The following is a 22,540-nucleotide window of genomic DNA, read 5'->3' as shown; positions in this document are numbered from 1 at the left end:
TGTAATGCCTTCTGTCATGTCAGGATACCATAAGAAGGTCTATGTCAGATCTCACTGCATTGATATTGGACTATATAGATTCCAGAACTCTGGGCAAAAAAATTTTTTTATTCATTAGAAATTATCCAAATCTCTGGTGTTTTATTATAGCATCCAAGAATGGATGTAGATAGAAATAATCAAGTATACCAACATAAGAAGAAAGTAAGAACCAGAAGAAGAAAATAGTGGGAAATCATCAGAAAAAAAAATTAAAGAAATATTGGATAAAATATTCTCAAATGCAATAAAAACATTTAATCTAGCCATTAAAGATGTCAAAAACTCCAAGTAGAATACCTTCCAAGAGATCCTAATTTACATACACCTTAGTCAATCTAATGAAAGTCAAAGATAGAGAGAAAAGCTTGAAGGCATCATCAGAAAAATGACTTGTGATATACAACGATCCCCTATAACATCAATAGCTGATCCATCTGAAATCATGAAGACCAGAGGCAGGGGTAAAAAGCAGTTATCTGTGAAAAAACATGGGGATAGAGGAACTGACCCAGCACACAGTAAAAAAAAAATTCTGTGTGTAACTTGTGTCTCTTCCAAACTTAACTACGAATAACCTACTGTTGACTGGAAGCCTTATTGATAACATAAATAATCAAATTGTATGATATATATATATATATTTTGTACTGAATTTATACAATAAAGTAAGTTAGAGAAATGAACCTATTATTAAGAAAATCATAAGGAAGAAAAAGTATATTTACTAAGTGGAAGTGCATCCTTATAAAGGTCTTTGTGTTGAGTAGGCTTAGCAGGAGAAGGATGAAGAGGGATTTTTCCTACTATCTCAGAGGTGATAGGGATGTAATAGGTGGAGGAGGTGGGAGGAGAAGTAGGAAAGGCAAGCACACTCATGGTAACCATTAATGAAAAAATATCCACATATAATTCAACCTGTTTTGTTCAAATCTGTGTTGCTCAAAGGTCAACGGAACTCAAAATTTAAAAGAAAAATATTATCAACTAAGAATTCTATAATCTGTAAGACCACGATTCATTAATAAAAGAGAAATTAAGACACTCCCTTATATAGAGAGACTATGAGAAGTGAATACACACACACTCATACCCTCATATACATAAAATTATAAATAAAAAATATTCACTAGAAATCAATATATAAAGAATTACATGTTCCTAAGAACAATAAACACTATTATAGTCCAGTTTGGGGGTAGAAGGAAGTGGGAGGGGGGAGGATGTATGGCAGAAGGAGGGAGGCATGAGGCAGGATCTCACTTTATGTGGACATTTTGAGAGTGCATAAGACACACTCTGGGTAAGGGGATCATCTACAAATGGAACTTTACCCTGGATGTGAGAAGAATGTAACCTAAATATTGTACCCTCATGTTAAAAGTTTTTAAAAATTAAATAAAAATAAAATAATAGCAGTAACAACAACAAAAGGAACAAACTACCTTCAGCTGATAATATACTAAAATGGTGTAAACCTGAAAGCTTTTCTACCAGAACTGAAACCAGACAAGGTTGTCCTCTATCACCATTACTATTCAACATAGTACTAGAATTTCTAGCCAATATGATCAGGCAAGATAAAGAAAAACAGGGCATCCAAATGGGTGCAGTGAAGGTCAAACTCTCACTCTTTGCTGATGATATGAACCCCAAAGACTCAACCACAAGACTTTTGGAAGTGATCAAAAAATACAGTAAGGTCTCAGGATATAAAATCAATGTTCACAAGTAAGTAGCCTTTGTGTAAGCCACCAAAAGCTAAGATGAGAAACTAATCAAGGACACAATTACCTTCCCAGTGCCTTCAAAACAAACAAAAAAATGAAATACCTAGAAATATACCTAACAAAAGAGGTGAAGGACCTCTATAAAGAAAATTATGAAACCCTAAGAAAAGAAATAGCAGATGATATTAACAAATGTGGCTGGGAAGAATCAACATTGTTAAAATGTCTATACTTTCCAAAGCAATATACAGATTCAATGCAATCATACTAACATCATACTTTCAAGATTAGTAAAAAATAATATTATGTTTTGTATGGAACCAGAAAAAACTTAATATATCCAAGGCAATACTTATTAATAAAATTTAAGCCAGGGGTATTACCCTACCAGACTTTAGGCTATACTACAAGGCCATAGTGATCAAAACAGCATGGTATTGGCACAAAAATAGAGACATAGACATTTGGAACCAAATAGAAAACCATGAGGCAAAACTAACATCTTACACCCCCCCTGATCTTTGATAAACCAAATAAGAACATACACTGGGGAAAATAATACCTATTCAATAAATGATGTTGGGAGAACTTGATAACCACATGTAAAAGACTGAAACTAGATCCATACCTCTCACCACTTACAAAAATTGATTCAAGATGGATAAAAGATTTAAATCTAAGGCATGAAACAATAAAAATCCTCAAAAAAGTTGTGGAGAAAACACTCGAAGATATAAACCTGGGGAAAGCTTTTATGAAAAAGACTGTTGTGGCAATTACAACACCAACAACAACAAAAAATAGGACTTAATGAAACTAAAAAGTTTCTGTACAGCTAAGGAGACAAGAATTAAAGCAAAGAGACAGACTTCGGAATGGGAAAAGATATCTGCATATTATGAATTGGACAGAAGCTTGATAACTAGGATCTGCAGAGAACTCTAGTTAATCAGCAATAAGAAAAAAAGGAACAAACTATGGATACATGCTTTATTATGAATGAACCTCAGAAGTGAGTGAAAAACTCCAAAATTTTAGTGAAAATACACAAACACAAGACATCACATAAAGTAGGATTCACTCTTTATGAAATATCCACCAAAGACAAAACTATAAAGACAGCAAGAGTGGGGGCAGAGAAGGATAATTGTAAATAGGGATCACACTGAAATGATAAAATGTTCTAAAAATGGGCTTATTGCAATGTTTTCACAACTTGATACATTTATTAAAAATTATTGAATTGTACACTTGTAATGTTAATTATATAATATTCAAAATATGATTTCATAAATTTATTTAAATAAAATAAGAAAAGGGTAGAATAAGCTATGCAAGAAGTTGGACAGACAGGCAGATTCAGCGCAATTTTTGCTGATATTAGCTCACAGTTTAGTGACTCTAATGAATGCAGGTGGGCAGAAACCACTCTCCAGCACTGCCAAAGCATGGAAAAGAAAAAAGCATCTACCGATGGATTCCAAAGGGATATCTGTTTGAAACAATGTTGGGTTTGGGGGTTGCATTTTGTCATGTTTGAAGACCGCCCCCCAAACTTCATCTTTTTGAAAACGTGTATGATATTGGGAGACGTGAGACGTACAAGTCAATTGACAATCTTGAAACAGAAAAGTACCTTTTCTATAGTGTGCAGATGAAGACTGAAAACTCGCAGTAACGCATGTGCAAGATGACAGAGGACTATAGGAAGATAACGGCAGGAGGGAGCCAAAGCAGCAGTGGAAATTCAGCGAAGTTTAAAAGACACAGTTACAAAAATTTAGCATACAATAATTTCATAATGAAGATTACATTTGAGGAATTTTATCATGTTCAAATGTCTTAGGCTAGATGATCTTGGACAAAATTGTATTTGTAATAGTGTTTCCGTTTTACATCAAGATTTGAGAAAAAAGTTAAACAGAGAATGCCACTATACTTGACTTTGCAGTTGAGTGAGTCCACCGTATTATCTATATCATAATGATAGTTGATGTTGCTTAGAATGTAGAGGTGGGCTCGGATAGTGTATCCCCCCCAGAAAGCCTCTAACAATCAACAGTTAAATATGAACTACGTGAAGTTAGAGATTTTTGTCTGTTTTTCTTACTCACCTCACCAAGTATGTTGCCTGTGCATAGTAGGCACAAAATATAGAGGGTGCTATAAAATGTATACACATTTTAAGAAAGGAAAAATCTTTATTAAAGTTGTAATACTCAATGTGTAGGGATGACATGTTATTTTGTATATTGTATCTTGTATCATAATTTCATAACTCAAACTTTACTTGAGTATTACAATTTTAATACAGGTTTTTTTTTTCCATTCTTAAAATGTATGTACATTTTTAAGGCATCTTTTGTATACGTTGGTTGAATAAATTAATATACACAAAGGGTAAGAGGAAAGCCTCTCAAGAAAGTAGTTTGTCACCAAAGGTAATAAGGTGGAAGGAATTATTTCAACTAAAAATATCACAACACAGAAAATACATTTCCCCAGAATTTTTCATAGTGCTAATCAGAAGGGACCTATTCCATTTTACCTTGGACCTAAACATAATGAACCAGACATAAACAACTAGAAATTTACACCCCTCTCTAAGCACTAACTAAGAATGTAAGTGTCTAATCTGTCTAATCAGATGAAGTATTATCATATTATTTGCAGAAATGCAGTGACTCCTGTAATTGGAGTAGAAGTGAAGGCAAATAATTTAGTGAGGCTTTGCGAACTCATGCACAATGCCCTATGAATAAAGCAGTTGGGCAGCGACCCCGTCACTGCCTGAAGGCAACAAACACATTTCAAATCCAGGGAGAGGATGTGTGAAGATTTCCTAAATCTAACCTGCTCATGCTATCATCATGTTTTATTGTTACAATTCTCGTGATGATTTATTGAGACTCACTGTGGGCTTGAAACTATCTTAATTGCTCTCCACCATTATCTGACATAATCACAGCAACAACCTGCCAGGTTCTGTATGAAAAAGAAAATTAAGGATTTAGATACATTAAGTAGAATAATATAAACTCCAAGATAACAGGGGTTTTGTCCATCTCCTTCAGTGCTGAATTCCCATTGCTACTTCACAGGTGCTTTTTAATGGGTAAATTCTGTCCCTACCCCGCCAAATGTATACATAGAAGCCCTATCCTCTAGGTCCAGGGAATGCCACTGTATATTCCTAATCTGAAAAACTAAAATGCCAAATACTCCAAAATCTGAAAAATTTGGAACACTATCATGATACCACGAGTGGAAAATTCCACACACGACCTCATGTGACTGGGTGCAGTCAAAATGCAGTCTAACTTTGTTTCATGCACAAAGTTATTTTAAAAGCTTTATAAAATTGTCATCAGGCTATGTGTAAAAAGACTACGAGACATACAAATAAATTTTGTGTTAGACTTGGATGTCTCCATGATGTCTTTGATGTCTCAAAGGGAGATTAGATTAAAAATGAGGCCATTAGGGTGGCCTTAGTCCATTTAGAATTCAGTTAGAGACCCCAGGATGTGCCCACACAGACAGCAAAGGAGACAGCCCTCAGAAGACACTAATTCTGTAAACCCCTCAATATTGGACATTCAGCCTGCAGAACTGTGAGTAATTAATTTCTGTTTATTAAGCCACCAAACCTGTGTGATTTGGTGTGGAAGCCTTTGTAAACTAATACAGTGCCCACAAATACCTGTCACACAAATTAAATGGTTTTTCCAAATCTACAAAACTTGAAGTACCACATGTTGGTAATCAGACTGCAGCCAGACTCTAATCTGGTGTCCTTACTGCAAAAAACTGCCAGTTTATAAGCACTAATCTTTTATGTTACTGTGGCAGCCAGATTATTGAAGTATATTTGACATTAAGCACCTTCAACTTCAAATTTCTTTTGCCATAGGAATTTTCAATAACTTATAAAAGACTCAGTTTTTATAGTCTAGGTTTTTAAAGCAACCTTTTTCAAGATGCTGAGAATTGATCATAGACCCAATTCTAAGATATATATTGAAGTAAAGTAGCATTTAGTCTTTAGATTTCATATGAAGTAAAGAATATTCCCTCTGGCTGAAGAAATTATCAGGCAAAATGCAGATAAAATTAAACCAAGTGCAATATAGATAGATTACATAGAAAATGAAAGAGAAATAATATGTATAGATATACAGCATCAATACTTTCGGCATCACAAATATATGTGTGTGTGCATATATATATCTATATATAAATACAGCACTAAAATACAGCAGACCCTGGATTATGGACTAACTTAATTACAGAATTCTATTCTCACAAAAGGGCTCTCGAGGCTTCCCATAAGAATATTTTACATTTCAGTAATTAAATTCATAATTTAGGAAATAGTTTCTTCCATGCATGGAAACAAAACCTCCTGGTGTAATCAGTTCTCTGATCCAACGTCTTTACGCTAGCGGCAAGTCTCATCATTTATACAGTTTCTCGCTCAAAGCATCACTTTCATCTTAAGCTTTTTATTTGATTTTGTGAGTCGTGTTTACCTGTCTGACTGTGCCTCTAAAGCAAAAGTCCACTGCAGATCCAGGGAGCCTGCGGCACAGAGAAAGGTGATAACAATGGAAAAAAAAGTAGAAATAATGAAGCATTCAGAGAAAGGCCAGATGCTATCATTCATTGGGAAAGCATTAAGTTTCAGTCGCTTGACTATTGGAACAATTATAAAGGATAAAGTGAGAAGAATGGAACGTGTGACAGGCAGTGCTCCAATGAAAGCATTGATTATTACTAAGCAGCATAGTACATTCGTTACTGAAATGGAAAGGTTATTATTGATTAGGTTAGAAGATCAAAATAAGCATAACATTCCTATTAGAATAGTGTTGACGCGACATTAGGTGAGTGTTAACCTTGAATATTCTTTTTTGAAATTTCTTCTATTTCCTATCTAAACTTTTTGTTTATTTTCACATTTTGTTTGTTTAAATTGAAAGAAAGATCACAACAGTGTCTGTGACTTAGTATTACAGTACAAGCGTATTATTATTATTGTTGTTGTTATACTATTACACTGTATTATTATAGTATTGTTGTTCTTACTATTACTATATATCCAACTGTTCATCAGGGATCCAAGTTACATATAAATCTGACCTTAAGATGTTCTGAGAAATATATCTCATCCGTAAACCAGGGACAACTTGTATTCAGGGAAATAATGTGCTACTGTCATTCTTTTTTTCCTTTAGAGACAGGGCACTGGCCTGTCCATGCTACAGTGCGGTGGCACAATCAGATCACAGCTCACTGAAGCCCGAAGCCTCCAACTCCTGACCTCAGCCTGCAAAGTAGCTGAGACTATAGGCATAGTCTCACACCTAGCCTAAAAAAAAAAATAGAGATGGGGTCTAACTATGTTGCCTAGGCTGTTCTTGAACTCCAGGCCTCAAGTTAATGTCCCACCTCAGTTTCCCAAATTTCCTGGACCACTGGTGTCTGTCACCCCACCTGGGCCTACCATCATTTCTCCCACTGAATTCAAATTTCAAAGAAGAGAAGACTTAGTGAGCCAGATCTCAAATCTACTTCTGCACATACCACAGATAGCTTTTTTTTCATTCTTTTTTTTTTTTTGCAGTTTTGGCCGGGGCCAGGCTTGAACCTGCCACCCCTGGTATATGGGGCCCGTGGCCTACTCTTTGAGCCACAGGCACAACCCTCAGATATCTTTTATGGTTTAATAGTAGATCTTCTTTATGTGGGCCATGAGATTACCTATAATCCCTGGGAGTACAGAGCATGATAGAACAGCCCAACTAAAGAATGCCAGGAGGAAAATCACTGAATTTACAGTGATCAGAGGCAGGTGCTGTTGAAGAAGCAATGCAGGTGGGTCCAGATAACAGAAACATTCAAAGTAAATGAAATAAAATACCGCAAGAATGTACATGATATTGTTTAAATTGAATTGATGATCTTCAAGTTATGATGGATCTATTGGTGATTTTTCAACTTTACAGTGGGTTTATTGGGGGATATAATCCCATAATAAATTGATAGTTCATTGCAATTTAAGATGGGGTGAGTGTGTCTTTTGAATGCCTATTGCTTTTGGGCCATCCCAAAATCAAGAAAATTCTAAATTGAACCATGCTAACTCAGAAATTGTCTGCTGTGTGGCTAACATTAAGTGCATTTTCAATTTACAATATTTTTGACTCATATTGGATGTAAAAGGAACTAACTCCATTATAAGTCGAGGAGCAGGTATAGTATATATATTTTTCCCCACATGAAGAATTAAAGGTCAATTCATATTTCTTAGGAGAAGGCTGCAACAATATTCACATTTATTTCTAGTTGTGAATTACAGTCACACTTTCGATGCTGCATTCATTTTGCCTTAGGGATTTCCTACAGGGAAACTATTTCATAATAATTATGTTGGTCTTTGCAAATCTGAATAACTTATAAAATGTGACCACTGAATAGTACTTAAGTGAGGTAACCAGAGTTTCTTCCTAAAAAATTGTGTTGTTGGTTTTTTGTATGTGTGCTTTAACAGAATATCATTCAGTATATTAAAGAAGTTTATGACAAATAAAATACGTCACTGATGACAGAATCTGTGTGTGTGTGTGTGTGTGTGTGTGTGTGTGTGTTACGTCCTTAACCTCTGCTAGCAATCTACCTGTTTTGATCAGCTGGAGCAGTTTTGTGACTTCTATAAATAGACAGCTTGCCAAAACTCTAGATTCTATTATTAGCAATTAGATAGATAACAACTAATCAGCATTCACTATTCTAATTGCACTACGAGAGGGTTCTTTAAAGCCCCCTGCAATTTTGTCTTTTGAGAGTGAAAAACAGAAAACATAAAATCTATCACTCTTATTTTCTACATTTCTGACAAAGTTATGATTTAATAGTAATAGAATTTTCAATGGCTAGGCAATTTCCCTGTTTTTATCCCAAAGTCACATCAAGTGAACCTGAGTCCATGATGAATGTCTACATTAAAGCTATCATTGCTAATAGTATTCCATATCATTTGTCTTTGGTTCCGTGGGACCAAATTACACTCACCACATGACTGTAGCTTATCTTGTGATTAATGATGGTTTTACTAAGTCACTGACAGCGAATCTTCTGGGAGGAAAATGGTAATATGGTTTGAAAATTTAAATTGCACATTTAAAAAATCATTACCTGGTTTTCAAAGAGATGGTTAATTTGTTCATGATAGGGGGTAAAAATTTAGCTCTTGTAGTTACTAAGAGTTTCTCAAGACAATTATTCTGACTTTTAAAGATAGTAAGATGCTATGAATAGCAAAAAATTTCCAAAAATGACTCAGCCATTTAATGGAATGGATGCTTAGTTTTTCAAATGAATAAAATTTTGAGACACAAAAAATGCAAAGACTCAGAAAAAATCCAATAGAAAATAATATTGGAAGATATATTGGGGCGGCGCCTGTGGCTCAGTGAGTAGGGCACCAGCCCCATATACCGAGGGTGGCGGGTTCAAACCCAGCCCCGGCCAAACTGCAACAAAAAAAAGAAAATAATATTGGAAGATATATTGAACAGTGTTCTGTTTGATATATTGTATATTCAGGAAACTGCTCTGAAGCATTTCCTTGAGAGTCATTGTTGCACATCTAAGTCATTAATGAGAGAATATTATCAGCATCCATTGGACTTTTGATATTTTCTTCTAAATTACCTTAACTTTGGAACTAATATGAACTTAACATTATTACCACTGGGACTCATTGGCATTGGTTCAGTTTAAGTAAAGTAAGATTTTAAAATTCATTTTGCTTTAGGAAATAGGTGGATAATATCAGGGAATTTGTTTTCATTGCACTTTATTTCTTTTCTACATGAAATTCAAAACCTATTTTGCAAAAGTAATCTCAGTTAAATTCCATAATAGACTATTTGCAACTCAAATGCCCTTAAAATAATCTCAAAACTGTAGATAAGTCATAAGTGGCTTTGATGTTCTATAGTTGGGTAAAAATAGAACAGTGGATCTGAAACTCCATTTCTATTCCTTCTACAAATCAATTGACCGTACCTGCAATGATGGAAATGGTCAAAACATGTCCATCTTTCAAAAGCCCATAATCATCCGAGTGACTGCAGCACTAGCAATGCCAGCTTATACTGTTATTCTATTTCTGGGTTTTTCATGCTAGGTTAGCTACAGATAATGATTTTGGTTTCTTTGTTTTGTTTTGTTTTTGGAAGTATGTTGATTCTCTATGTGTACTTGGGTTGAAATATCTCATCTAATGCTAGATACGATATTGTCTTAAATAATATCCAAAAATTGACATTCTTCTGACATTATTATTCTCTCCACAACAGGTTGAATGATGGTGGCTTCTGTTTTTACTGAAGGCCGTCAAAATGATGGAGGCTGAATTGTTAAATCTGGGCAAGTGATCAATCCTACTTACGCTTACTCTGCTATTTCGAAGACTAATTATTGTGGCAATATTAGATGATTTTAATGTGCTAAGAGAGCTTATGAGGACTGTTAAACATTTATTAGAAACATATTTGCCTCTACAAACCTCTAAAACAAAGATATTGTGGCACTTTAATTATTTGTTTCTTAGTGATGATGCTGATGTTAATTTTTGGTGTTATAAAGCTATTTGATTTTCTGAATTAATAATTATTTAATGTATTATTCCAAATAAAGATAGAAGATGGAGTTAAGGATGTAGTCTGTATAAATGATGACAAACAATTCATGCCATTTTTTAAAGGCCAAATTAAAAACACAGTTGAGAGAATTACTCAATAAAGTCTTTTTTGGGGGGTGGTGCCTGTGGCTCAAAGGAGTAGGGCGCCAGCCCCATATGCTGGAGGTGGTGGGTTCAAACCCAGCCCTGGCCAAAAATTGCAAAAAAAAAGTCTATTTTTTAAATAAAAGAGAAGAAAAGTTCTATACTGAAGAATAGTCTTTGGGATGGCAGCATCATGGGCTCTTTAACCCACTTCTTAATGAAATAGGTGAAATTATTATTTAAAAAGCATAACTATTAAAAGTCTCTAGAATTTGTACTAAGAGTATATAGGCAATGAAAAATATTTACTCAAGAAAATCTACTAACATTCACTTCTAATAGTGAAAGTTTGTGGTATTTGAACCCAGATTGCTTCCTCCCTACGCACTCCCAGCTCAGACAGCTGGAAATGCCATCACAGAGTAGTATAGCTAAAAGCACAGGGTCCAGTCTAGTCCTGCCGCCTGGGTGGATGGCTATCTGCCCAGATGGTCAGAATGTCATCATCTCTTGTCCTGCCTTACATATATCTGAGTCTTAGTCTGGATAAGAAGTGGTGATGGCTCCCTTTTTCTGTCCTAGCTCTTCTTGGTGGGAGGAGGCCTATCTTAAGTGTGGTATGGCTGAGAACACAGGGTCCCAGTACTCACTTCCTAGGCAGCGGTTCCATTCTGCAGTGACAAGCTACTGCTAATGCTACTGCCATCCTCCCTACCACTGGGGGCTCAGTTCCCAGAGCAGGGATGTCACTCAGAGAAAAATGCATCATTGTCCCTCCTCCAATTTCATACACTACATTGTTTTCACTGCTTCTTCCTAAATTATCAGAGTTGTAAGTGGAAGATGCACTAGGTCTCACATACAGAATATTTGATATAGTTTTTAGACGCTTGATATGTTTGATGATGAAGACAGCATCTCTCTTCCTCATTTTGAAAACAATGAAGTAAAGCAGAGAAAGAAGAGTAACCACAATTAAGTTAAAAGTCATCCCTACCAAAGTTTTGTAGGGAGAATGAATGGCTTACACAAGCTTGATGTTGAAAGGTCAGTATTTTACTGTGGGTGACTCATAAATTTCCATTGTTCCTGACTTTTTTCTGCCTTTTCCTGAGAGCCATTTGCAAGAGATGGCGCTCATGGGAGAATAAGGAACCTGCATTTGAGGAGACAATCAACAGCAGGTCATCACTGAGGGAGGGATGGGCCATATCTCTTCTCTCCATATTCCTTTTTTTTTTTTTTTGTAGAGACAGAGTCTCACTTTATGGCCCTCGGTAGAGTGCCGTGGCCTCACACAGCTCGCAGCAACCTCCAACTCCTGGGCTTAAGCGATTCTCTTGCCTCAGCCTCCTAAGTAGCTGGGACTACAGGCGCCCACCACAATGCCTGGCTATTTTTTGGTTGCAGTTTGGCCGGGGCCAGGTTTGAACCCGCCACCCTCGGTATATGAGGCCGGCGCCTTACCGACTGAGCCACAGGCGCCGCCCTCCATATTCCTTTTAAAGCTACTCTTTTCTTGTTTGTTTTTTTTTTTTCTCTCAATCTTATTTTAATATATCTTTTTTTTTAAATCACTGATCTTGTTTTCCTGGATGTTTAACTAAATAAGTTGCATAAAAGAAGGGTGTGTCATATATATGACATCAGACAGACATCAAGCCAGCTTCCTTCCTTATCTTTGTATATAACACTTTTCTTATGGAGCATAACCTTTCTGCTCCAAACCCATTAAAAGAAGACTTCATATGGTGTGGTGGCTCATGCCTATAATTCTAGTGCTTTGAAAGGCCAAGGAGGGAGGATCCCTTGAAGCCAGGAGTTTGAAATCAGCCTGAGCAAGAGTGAGACCCTGTACGTAAAACTTACAAAAATTGGTGTGATGGTACATGCCCATACTCCTGGCTTCTTGGTAGGCTGAGGCAAAAAGATTGCTCAAGTCCAAGATTTTGAGGTCACAGTGAGTTATGATGAAGCCACTACACTCCAGCCTGGGCAACAAAGCAAGACCTTGCTCCAAAACCAATTAAACAAAAGAATACTTTTTCACAGAACAGGGTTGCCCACCTTCTTTACCAAGTTACGCATTCATTTTAAAAATTAATATTTTTATCAATTTTTTATATTTTTCAATATACAAATATTTTGCCTTCTTAGTTACAATTATTTCTAAGTATTTTTGTAGATATTGTGAGTGGAATTTTCTTCGCTTCTTTTCTGGGTAGTTCGGGATTCAATGTTAGTGTATAGAAACACTACCGATTTTTGTGGGTTGATTTTATATTTTGTTACTTTACTGTATTTGTTAATTAGTTCTAACAGTTTGTAGAGTTTTCCATATATACTATTTATAATCCTGGAATCAGTAAACCACAACAATTTCACTTGTTCCTCTCCTATTTGGATTTTTAAAGGAGGAAAATCTTGCAAGTTTTATCACTAGTTTAATGTTATTGGTGAACTTGTCATATGAAGCCTTTATAGTATTGAGGTACATTTATTGTATATCCTATTTGTTGACATTTTCAGCATGAAACAATAATTATTTTGTTGAATGTTTTCTCTATATCTAAGGAGATGATTATATGACTTTTGTCCTTCATTCTGTTAATGGGATATATGTGTTAATTCACATACAGTGAATTATTGAACCATCCTTGCATCCACAAAATAAATCCCACTACATTGTGGTGGCAAATGATCCTTTTAATGGGACATTGAATTACGTTTGCTAGTATCTTTTTTGAGAATTTTTGCATCTATGTTTATCAGAGATACTAACTTGCAATCTTTCTTTTCTTTTTTCTTTTTTTTTTTTTTTTTTTGAGATAGAGTCTCAAGCTGTCACCCTGGGTAGAGCACCATGGAGTCACTGCTCACAGCAACCTCAAATGCTTGGGCTTAAGCGATCCTCTTGCCACAGCCTCCCAAGTTGCTTGGAATACAGGTGCCTACCACAACGCCCGACTATTTTTTGGTTATAGTTGTCGTTGTTTGGCGGGCCCGAGCTGGATCCAAACCTGCCAGCTACAGTGTATGTGGCTGGTGCCTTAGCCGCTTGAGCCACAGGCACCAAGCCCTGACTTATAATTTTTCTTTATTTTCTTTTCTTATTTGGATTTGGTATCTTAGTAATGCTTGTCTTGGAAAAAGCCTTTGGAAGTTTTTCAACCTCATCCCAATTTTTTGGAAAACCTTGAGAAAGATTGATATTAATTTTTCTTAAATTTTGGGGGATTATGTATATTCATGGATTCTCTACAAAGCTCCACTTGTATAATAGATGTAATCAGAAAAAAGCATTGTGAAAAAAATCATATAAATTCTAGTTAGCATTTTTTTGTTATGGAAACTAGTAATACCAAATGTCATAAGAATAACTAATCGAAGTTGTTTTCTTAAAGAAAAAGCAAATAGAGAAAATAACTTTTCAGTGATATTTAGTATTCAACTCATAACCAGTTTGATGAGTAGTTTATGCAGGTCTATTCATCAAGATCCTTATAAGATTATGTAATAAAATTAGGAATGTGACGATATGAACTGCAATGTAGAGATCTCAGCCTATTTTGTGTCCTTTTTGACAGAGCTTTTGATGGAGGTGATTAAGGATGGTAACATGATTAAGGAAAAGTTTAAGAAGTCTTTGTGTTTGTAAGTTTGGAGAAAATACCTGAAAAGTGTACATAAGCCATGAAAGAGGACAGTGACAGCAATCGCGTCAGGAATACCTGCTATATGTCTGCAGTATTGAGAGAGCAAAACAAAAGGTGGAGAAAAGTACGAAAAGATGGAAAAGGCATGAATTTGCACATACACGCTTGGGTGAGCTAAAGGAATCTTATTAGTAAGTTTTATTTGTTAGGAAAAAACAAGCATTAGTGAGGTTGAATAAGCAGGGAGTTAGGTGTGGAGCAGCAGGCTTTCTAGATCAAAAACATATACTCTTGACTATACCTTGAACTTGTTCTCTGGCAGCCCATTCCCTAAAGACAGTTTAATAAACAAGCTAAGGAAACGTTAAGAACGAGAATAATGTAACATATTCATAAGTGAGAAAAAAGACTCTTAAAAATTAAGGTATCTCTTTGTTAATTTAAAAAATAAACAGAGAAGTAATAAAGAAATGGATGACTGTCTAGAAAACATAAATTCATAAGATATTTATAAAAGCAGAAAAGATACCTATTAGAGAAAAATGAATAATACAAAAAAGATCTAGCTCCCACAGTGCAGTTTAAGACTGTATGTTTTTCCCCATTTTCTTTTAGGTTAAAAAAATTTTTTTTCTTTGTTATATACATTTTTTTCTTAGCATGGGAGAACAGAGATATTTTTCTAATTTATTTTAAACCTTTTATCAAAGTATAATTTATCTGCAGTAAAATGCACGCATCTGACGTGTATCTTCAACAACTATTGACAGATCTTTGAACCCAATGTAATATTATCCACCATTAATATTTCATATTCATAGCACCCCAAATGTTCCCTCATTCTCCTTTTATACTTAATTCTCTTACTCTACACCTGGTCCTAAAAATGACTGGTAGACTTTCTGTTACTATAGGTTAGTTTTTCCATTGTTCAATTTTACATAAATGGAATTCTACAGAATGGGCAATTCATGCCTGTTAATCTCACTGTTTCCTTGGTGATATCCATCCATGTTGTATGCATTGGCAATTTGCTTCTTCTTAATGCTGATGAAATTTCATACTTATTAGATATATGATAATTTGCTTACCCATCATTTATTAACGAACATTTAGATGGCTTCTAGTTTGGGCTATTATGAACAAAATTGCTATGAGCATTTGTGTACAAATCTTTTGGAAAGCCTCTTTCCAATATTCTCACATAAATTCTTACCAGGGGATTAGTTGAATGGCCAACCATAAGGTATTAATATGCGTAAAAATTTATTAAGAGGGCAAATCTCATTTTAAGTGTTTTTAGTACAAAGAAATAAAATTTAAAAAAATCAATTGACCACTATATGTGGGCATATTACTGAACTTTTTTTCTGTTGCATTGATCTACTTTTCTATCCTCATATTGACCACTGTAAGTTTATAGTCAATTTTGAAAGTATGGTTTGGAATTTCTTCAGATGTGTACATATTTTTCAAAATTATTTAAAGTCCTTGTCTGCTAACCCCATTGTCCCCTGCATTATTTGAGATTTATTAATTGACCACATTGTCCTTGCATATCTAATTATTTTTTGTTTAGATATTGAACCTACAAATTTTTACATTGTTTAGAGTTTGGAATATGTTCTCTAACTTAATGAGTGCTACAGTTTATTTAGTCAAGCAGTTAAGTTACTTTAATGTTTTTAGTCCTTTTGAGGCTTGTTTTTATTTTTATTATGATGAGTCTAGAGTAGCCATTACTATGGGACTAGTTTTTTCTTTTTTTCCTTCTGAGTTATTACTGGTTGTTCTTGATGTTTAACAAAATTTCTCCACTTTGGCTCCTGGTCTCTCAAATATCCCGCAGCTGTGCATTTTCTCTAAGAATACTACAGATCTCTAGTAATTGTTTTTACCTAACATGATGTAGTTTTGTTCTGGAGCTTAGGTATCTGACCAGATATTTAAGGAGGCTCAAACACAGATTTAAAGAGTTTTTCTCTGTGTAATTTGTTATTATTTGGAACAATGGCCTACAAACCCCAACTGCAATAGCATTCCTAAGCTCTCTTTTTTTTTTTCAACTCAGTGAAATCAGTGTGCTTTGAGCTTCCTCTCCATGTGAAGGTCCAGATGGGTTCTTTAGACAGAATGTCAGGCCTTTCCCTACCTCAGGATTTACAATCTCTCACTGCCTGTAGTCCAAAGTGAGAAAATGTTTGCTTATATGTTGGTTGTTTTTGTTTTATTTTGTTTGTTTTGTACTTGTCTACAGTGGGACGATAAATATAGTACCAGATACCTCATCAGAGTCAGAAGTGGAAATCTCTCCCATTTATTTTACAAGACCAGCAAAACACAGTCAAAGCCAAAAAACAGAGCATAAGAATAAATCAGAGCTCAGTTTTATTTATGTGTAGAAGGTCAATGATCTTAAATAAATTAGTGTCAAATTGATTTCAGCAATATATTAAAGAATAATGGCCTAGAACCAAATAAAATTTGTTTCAGGGTTTGTTTCTATAAGGATTCAGTATTATGGAAGCTTAGCATTATGTACATAGGTCAAAGAAGAAAATCCTTTTAGTCACAAAAGTAGGTCCTCATAAATCTTTAGTGTGTAGCTCATAAAATTAAAACTCTACCATAATAAAGCTTATCCAGTTTAAAGCAAAAGTTAGTATCATAGGATAATTGAATTATAAAATATTTGCAATAAGTATATAAGGGCCAAAAGAAAGCCTGACATCATCACTTGTATTTAATATTTGTCTGGCACTCAAAACTCAGAGTAGCTCTAGAAATTAATCTGTTTTGAATATCCCACCAATTAGTATATCATAAATATAATTTCATAAATATTTGCCAATCTATGGGTCTTTTTTCCCCACTTTTGACTTTTAATTATCTGCCAACCTTCATTAAAGTTCAGGAGATAAAATATATTTTTTTATTTTCACTAGTACAAGCATGATAGGATTTCAGAGTGCTCAAAGATTAGTTGTATTTAATTATAGAAATTACACGTCACTCCTTAAGACAGAAGTACACACATAGACATATAATTTTCCTACAGTGATGATACAAGTCAAGTGGGTGAATTTTGTCTTACTTTGTAATGTTGGGAAAGGAAGGCCCCATGATCAACATATGTAGTACAAAGCTGAAAGAAATGTAATAAGGCACAAAAAAGAAACATTTTATGATAATACATAATAATGTTTACCTTTGGGAATATCCGAAGAAAATTGCATAAATAAAAGAAAGAGATGAAGAAAGAAAGCAATGAAAGAAAGAGGAAGGAAGGGAGGAAAACAAAGGAAGAAAGGCAGGGATAGATGGAGGGAAGGAGGGAGGGAAGGAGGGAGAGAGGGAGGAAGGAAATGAAAGAGGAAAAAGGAAGAAGAGTTTGTGAGGTGATTTCTTTAAAAAAAAGTATAAAAGTCTTAAATGCTATCAAAAGCATGCAAAAAGCAGACATTACAAATATAATTTAAAATATTTTACTAAGAGATGAGGGAAAATATAGTTTAAAATATTTTACTGAGAGAGGAGAATGAGGGCAAATAACAATACAGACATACCTTGCTATAATGTCTTCACGGATACTGTGATTTTACAAATTAAAGATCTGTGCTAACCTTGCTTCAAGCAAGTCTATTGCTAATATTGTTCCAATAACTTGCACTCACTTCCTGTTTCTGTGTTAGATTTTGGTAATTCTTGCAACATTTCAAACTTTGTTTTATTACTACATCTGTTACAACAGTCTACAGTCAGTGACCTTTGATGTTAACTATTATAATTGTTTTGAGGCACCTCCAGCGGCACCCACGTAGGACAGCAAATTTAATCAATCAATGTCACATGTGTTCTAACTGATCCACAGCGGTCTCCCTTTTCTCAGGCCTCCCTATTCCCTGAGGCACAACAGTATTAAAATCAGGTCAATTAATATCCCTACAAAGGCATGTAAATGTTCAAGTGAAAAAAGGAGTTGCATATCGCTCACTTAAAATCAAAAGCTAGAAAAAACTAAGCTCTCTGAGAAGGCACACAGAAAGCCAAGACAGACTGAAACCTCAGCCTTTTGCACCAGTTAGTCAAGATGTGAATGCAAAGAAAAAGTGCTTGAAAGAAATTAAAAGGGCTACTCCAGTGAACGTGGATATGACAAGAAAGCAAAACAGCCTTATTGCTGCAATGCCATGAAGGCCAAGAGAAGAACAGTTTGAAGCTAGCAGAGGCTGGTTCACGAGGTTTAGGGAAGGAAGTCATCTCTGTAGTCACCTCAAAGTCTGACACGAAGTAGCAAGTGCGCCTGGAGAAGCTGCAGCAAGCCCTCCAGAAGAGCTCACTGACATCATCGTGAGCAGTATATTTTGACTGTAAGTGAAACACCCTTTTTATTAGAAGAAGACTCCATCTAGGATTCTGACACCTAAAGAGCAGAAGTGAGCAACCGTCTTCAGAGAACAGGCTGACTCTTCTGAAGGGCTAATGCAGCTGCTATCTTTAAGTCAAAACCAATGCCCCACTAACCTGAAAATGCTACGACCCCTAAAAATTACACTGTGTCTACTCTCTGCTCTATACACAGAACAACAAAGCCTGGATGATAGCACGTCTGTTTATAGCATGGTTTACTGAATATTTTAAGCTCTCTGTTGAGACCTACAGCTCAGGAAAAAAATTCCCTTTAAAATATTGATGCTCATTGACAATAAACCTACTCGCCCAAGAGCTCTGCTGGATGTTGTTCAGATTAGCGTTGTTTTTATGCCTGCTAAGATAACTTTCAGCCTATGGATCAAGGAGTATGTTTCAAGTCTCAGGTTTTGTTATTTAAGAGATCCATTTCATAAGGCTATATCTGCTAGAAATAGTGATTCCCTTGATGGATCCAGGCAAAGAAGAAGTAAGGGAAATTGTGATTCATGGGAGAAGGTCAAATATCAACATTAACAGGAATTTGGAAAAAAGTTCTAGACCTCAGTGGAGGAAGTAACTACTGATGTAATAGAAAGATCAAGGAAGTTGCAGATGAGACTGAATTGTTGCAATCTCTTGATAAAACTTGAATGGATGAAGACTTTCTTTTTATGAATGAGTGAAAGAAGTGGTTTCTTCAGATGAGATGTACTTGTGGTAAAGATGTTGTAACCATTGTTGAAATGTCAAGGGATTTAAAATATTATTTAGATATAAGTTGAGAAAGGAGTGCACGTTTTGAAATGATCAATTCCAATTTTCAAAGAAGTTCTACAGTTGGTAAAATACGTTTAAGAAACACATTTTATAAGTTTACAGCTGCCATAGATAGAGATTACTCTCACAGATCCAGACAGGACCAATTGGAAATCTTTTGTATCTATAAGAAAAACATGGTGTGTATATAAGATTGGTACACTCTGTGATTCCAGGTAGCCTCAGGAGGTCTTGGAGCATATCTCCTCTGGATGGAAAGAGACTACTTAAAAGTAAACTCTTAATTAATGTAGATACTTCCAAAATGAATACACAGTATTTAAAAGTGTTTAATCGAAATGTGAATGAAATTTTTTTACAAGTTAACAAACTGATTATAAAATCATCTCTAATCATAGAAAAGAATGAACAAGAATATTTTAAATTAAATTATTAACTAGGGTACAACTTTTCTTAGTAGATAATAGGATGCATTTTTAAAATACAGCAAATGAAGTGTTTCAGGTGCTAGAATAGACCAAAAAAAAAACACAGAATGAAAAAGAGATGATGATATACTCAGCATGATGTATTGAAACAAATTGAAAATTAGCTTTTAATTAGGCCATCGCTACATGCTATATATCAAAATAAGTTTCATATAAATTATTTAATGTAAAAAGCTAAATCATAAACCTACATCAATGAAATTATGAGACATAGTGTAATTTTGTCATAATTATAAAAGTGCACCATGAGAGACTATATAGCTAACTTTGAAAATCTGGAAATTTAAGATGGTTATATGCTAAAAGAATTTAATCTTTTAAAATGCAAAACAAAATGCAGAGAATGCATTTGTAACATGCTGCAACTTAATGTTCATACACAAACAGTATTAACTATCAATTAGAATTTGAACTTTCAAATGATCAAGAGACAAATTAACAAATCATAAGAGGTAAAAATAATTTGATAATAAATTCATATAATATTCAATGTTATCATTAATTCAAAAATTGAGAAAGCATAATGGTTCAGTGTGTGGGATTCATAAGTGTAAAGTTAATGTGTGTCTCTGTGAACATCAGTTTTCTCAAAAGGTTTCATGACTAACACATATCATGTGCTATGAGCTCGTAGCACTCTTTTATACTGTATGCTTTCACTTACTATTTATATTGCATTAATTTATTCAGTTTGTATTATTTCATGATATATCATCTTCACTTATAAAGCTGAAAAATATTTTATTGTAATAACAAATATATTTTATCATATAACTATCCATGAAGATTGGATATAGGAAATCAGTATTCTCATATACTGAGAAAGATTTTCATTTTTAGACATTTGTCTTAACATACAATAAAGGATCTCTAAATAAGTTTTAGCAACAAAAAAAATTTACTGATATATTCTTTGCATTAGTTCCTAATTCTGACTCCACTACTTCCTAAATGTGTGATGTTGAACAAGTTCATAGACCTTTCTGTGCCACAATCTCTTCATCTGAGAATGGGGCTAATGATAATACTTGTTTATAGGGATGCTTTAATCATTAGTTGATATTACCTTTTGAAAGTGGTTAATAAACATTAGTTATTGTGACTGTTCAATGATGACTTTAATTATGATGTATATTATTCAGAACCACCAAAGCAGGGACTGGTTTGTTAAAATAATTTAGGAGATATCCAATCAAATGGAGTCATAATCCATCATCAAATGAAAATGATAAGAGTTTTCAAAGAATTCTCCATGGAAGTCCCGTTTGAAAGTGCGGCCTCAGTGGACTCTTGAGGAGGAGGTAGGAGGATGACAAGCCGTACCCTCGTAGGCACGCTCATGTTTCCCTGCCAACAGAAGAGGTCTATGTTTACTGTTGCACTACTAGAATTTCCCTCCAGATTTATCTTTAGAAAGGATTCTACCTCTAAAATGTAAAAGCTACTCATTTAGAGCACATACTGACAGAGAATGTTTGTATGAAATATTAAGTTTTAAAGATCAGATTCCAAAATACAGTAGAACCTCTGTAAGTTGACCATCCAGGGGATGGAACAAACTGGTCAACATTTTGGTCAACATAAGCAACGAGGCTGCTGTACTGATATGTACATGGGGTACATGTCCAGTCTATGAAAATTAGGTCAACTTAAGCAGCTGGTCAATAAAGGGAGGTGGTCAACTATGGACATTCTACTATATTATAAAACTGTTCTGCCATAGAAAATAAATACCATGGCTGGTTGTTGAATTTAGGGTTATTATTTTTTTCCTTTTGAGTGTTTGTATAATCTATCACGAGTATATTGTTACTTAAATAAGATATCATAAAATTTGTATAAAGTAATAAAAAAGCTGTTAGGAAAATATTAGGAAACTAATTTCATTCTTTTAAAATAATTTATAAAAAATACTCAATATTACCACTAGAGATTAATAAAGATTGGTAATCTGCTTTTCTGCTGATTAATGTTGAACAAAAATAGAGTAACTTACATTGTCTTAGTAAAAATAGCAAATACATATTGAAATTCCTACATGTATTTTAATGTTATAAGTATTATATTCTAATACTATGTGTTTTATTTGTTAATATATTCTGAGGCAAATTTCTTAATCTTTCTTAACCTCAACCCACTCAGCTGTGGAGTGGTCAGAATAATTGATTTACAGGGTAGGATGATTAGAGATGTTGTAGATAAAATGCCTCATTTATAAGCGGCACAGAAGAGAGGCTAATTTTAACTTCATACTTCATTTATTCAGCTACCTTAAGGAATAGAAACTTAAAAAATACTCAAATTCCAATATTTAATTGTCTTGAAAATTAAGGAATATAACTTCAAAAGGTATTTTGCTTTTAATTTGTTGCTAAATTTCATACATAAATTCAACATGTCATAAATGAATTATACTTTGGAAAAGGAAATATTCTGTTAATTTTTTTAAGGTGTGGGTCTAGAGACTCTCAGGAATAACACTGATCTTCCTGAATTTTCTTTTCCTTTCAACTTCCTTTTTCATAGAAAACTGCCTGTGTTACTAAAAGATTGTTGTTTGAATTTCTTATAGATTTGTTCTTGTTAATATTTTATTAGTTTCTATTTTTAGATTTAATAAAAGACTACACCTAATTCTTTTCT

This window comes from Nycticebus coucang, chromosome 5, assembly GCF_027406575.1.
Source record: "Nycticebus coucang isolate mNycCou1 chromosome 5, mNycCou1.pri, whole genome shotgun sequence".
NCBI classification, from domain to species: domain Eukaryota; kingdom Metazoa; phylum Chordata; class Mammalia; order Primates; family Lorisidae; genus Nycticebus; species Nycticebus coucang.
This window is presented reverse-complemented; position numbering follows the sequence as displayed.